The sequence below is a fragment of the Frankliniella occidentalis genome, unplaced genomic scaffold, assembly GCF_000697945.3.
Source record: "Frankliniella occidentalis isolate FOCC.00 unplaced genomic scaffold, Focc_3.1 Scaffold5, whole genome shotgun sequence".
Taxonomy (NCBI): domain Eukaryota; kingdom Metazoa; phylum Arthropoda; class Insecta; order Thysanoptera; family Thripidae; genus Frankliniella; species Frankliniella occidentalis.
In genome coordinates this window covers 3,177,684-3,180,395 of record NW_026267135.1, presented here as the reverse complement: position 1 = coordinate 3,180,395, position 2,712 = coordinate 3,177,684, and the positions used below count along the sequence as shown (strand labels likewise).

At 47.0% G+C, this 2,712-nt stretch overlaps 1 protein-coding gene across 4 annotated transcripts in view; it reads right to left on the bottom strand.

The window, feature by feature from the left end:
• The window catches only part of LOC113212297 (potassium voltage-gated channel protein Shal), a 157,769-nt gene that overhangs the window by 3,011 nt on the left and 152,046 nt on the right, over nucleotides 1–2,712 (bottom strand). Inside the window, exon 6 of one of the 4 annotated variants that reach the window (XM_052269719.1) lies at nucleotides 1,099–1,435. The exons of the other annotated variants lie outside the window; for them this stretch is intronic. The gene's annotated coding sequence lies outside the window, so the exon portion shown is untranslated. Of the gene's footprint in view, nucleotides 1–1,098; nucleotides 1,436–2,712 lie in introns of those variants that run through there. 4 annotated transcript variants of the gene reach the window in all.

Sequence of the window (2,712 nt, the reverse complement as noted above, 5' to 3'; positions counted from 1 at the left end):
CCTGCCCCGCCCCGGGGAAGGGGATCCAGGCCGTCCGGAGGCGTCCAGCTGTCCTGCCCATCCAAAGGGAGAATTATTGCCCCTGCCCGCGTCCCCTGAATTAGTTCCATTCCGAACGTGATTTATCCCCCTTAAGCGCGGGAATATACAAACAAAAATAAAGAAAAAAGAAAAAAAGAACAACCTTAGGGTGGGGCGAAAAAGGAGGGCGGTGAGTATGCGCGCGCGCGCTTGCGGGTGTTTTTCCCGCCGATGGTCCGATGGCGCGAGATTCACGGTTGATTTTTCGCTCCCCAGCGCGTTTCGCACACCGCAGCGGAGCTGAAAACGCGACCACGCGAGCCGTTTGGTCGATGTGGCGGGGCTCGAGGGTAAAGTGAAAGGGAGCGAGAGAGAGAGAGAGACGAGAAGAAGAGGGGAGGAAGTAGGAGGGGGTCAGCTGAGCACTGCCCGCGGTCCTCCGGATGTAGCGGACTTAAATTCTCACCAAACGCGTCGCATATCCGGGGTGAAAGCGAGCAGGGTAAAGTATGAAGGCTAGAACGAGGGAAAACGCCTCCCCTCCCCCACACTCAACCAAAAAAAGGGTGGAAAAAAGAACAAAAAAATTGGGTGAAAATAGAGAAAAATACACCTTGCAAAAACAATGAAACAATGTAGAAATGGAAAGTGTATTGGCGACAGGGTGGCCGCGAGTAAACTTGTTCAATTTGATAGCGGAAAACTTGGGAACCTTGCCCACAGAGAGGGCTCTGCTAGATTTGAATTCGGGGAAAACGCGTCGCGCAGGGTTGGTATCCCTGAGGCGGAGGGGCGGCTCGGGCGACATCCTGAAATAAGGTGCTCAGTGCTGCCACACGAGACACAGTGCCCCACAACACAAAATTGCCAACACACAGAAAACACGCGAAAAAACAAACGATAACACACACACGCACACACACATACACAGTCAGTCAGTGCCGCGGGAGTGTCCCACGACGGTGGGTCCAGGAATTCGCATATTATTTTGGCACTTTTTTTTTGCAGCGGGATAACGCTGGGAAAAACTAACTCGTGGGAGAGTTAGTCCCATACCCCGACCCATGCATTAAAAACAGAACCATCAACCCTTTGCGGAACTATAGTGAGCAAAGGTTTACTGTCTCTGTTCACTGTCATTTCTTCCTGGACCCAGCCCTGGGACAATTGAAGCACTCTAGGCCGGTCCTGATGAGAAACAAAGGCCAAATAAACTTTGCGTGAAACTCGTCAAACGGACACTTTAGTGACTCCCCGGCGGTGAGTTCTATTTCTTTTCAAGCCACAATATTTTTCATGCCGGCAGATGTTAGTTACGTGACTTTGGGTGCATCGCTGGCTCATTCTAACCTTTCACTAGGCACGGGTGTCGTCTTTTTGTCGCAGCAGAAGAATATCACAGATGAGTGGCAGCCTGAAAAGTACAGCAGCATATTTTTCATGAGCCAATAGTTTCAGCGCTGTTGTGATATTGGGTGCCGTTGAAGACGGAAGTGGTTTTTAACGATTCACCTGTTACGACGACCACCTTTGCGCGAGTATTCGCATGCACTTATTTGTACGTATCTATTGGATGCCCGTCGAAACGTCTGACGCTGCCGAAAGCTACTGCATTGCATAACCAGCTTTACCCGATCCTGATTCAGGTGATAGGATCAGATTCAAACAGTGGTCGTGATGGCATGGGGAACTACACCCGTAAAACCTGGGTGCTAGAAGAATTTTCCATCATGCTCGAAAAGTGCGCAAGATGCACTTGTTTTTCCGTGAAGAGGGCTTTGAAGTAAATAGATCAAACGGCACCCTGAAGCTAGTCTGCGTTAAAACCGTTACTGTATAAAGGGGTAGTTTAAATCACGCCACATATTTTCATGCGCTAAACTGCACAACTGCTCCACGCAAGAAAACATGCTACAGAAGATGAGGAAAAATGGAAGAGGTCGAAGGAATGGTGCACAAGGAAGGAGGAAGGATGCAATAGAAGTTCAAAATGGAACATTCATCGATAAATCCGGACCAAGTCATAAAAGCTCTCTGCATTAATGGTTTGCTCCAGAGTCATCGACACAGTGTTAATGAAACAGGGAAACATTCGCACACCACAGTGCTGTGGTATAGGTGAGGTAAGTAATACAAGAGCATGAGTATCAGCTGTAAGAAAGACGGGAAAAGTAGGCCAAGACACATCCAAAAACACCGATCAGCCGCAGCAGAGGAAAGGGCACGATGCTACGACCCAAACTGGACCTGAACCTGAACTCCTACAGTTTTCTTAGGGGGGTATGAAATCTTTTAGTAGTTGCGGATATGTTATGCATAGGAATTTGTTCGATCGGTAAGAAAGCCGTTGCAAGATCAAGATCTAAACAATATGTTCTAGTCTAGAACCTGATAAAACCACAATGCGGGAAGTGACATAGTTTTTAAATGGGTGACAATAAGACCATATCCATTATAACTTTAAATTTTCAGAATTTCGTGGTTCAGTTTGGTTAAAGAACACCGACAGAGGCAGGAAGAGGGTACTTAAAATCTGTAACATCATCTAGGATGGGACCAGTGCTGAAAAATAAATAAGCCCGCATGTAGCCATCACACTGGAACAAATGTAAGAAGTTGGAGTTGGAATAGTATTTAGGAAGTACTTTTAGTAGCATTAGTAGAATTAAGAAAATATTAAACATTTGTATT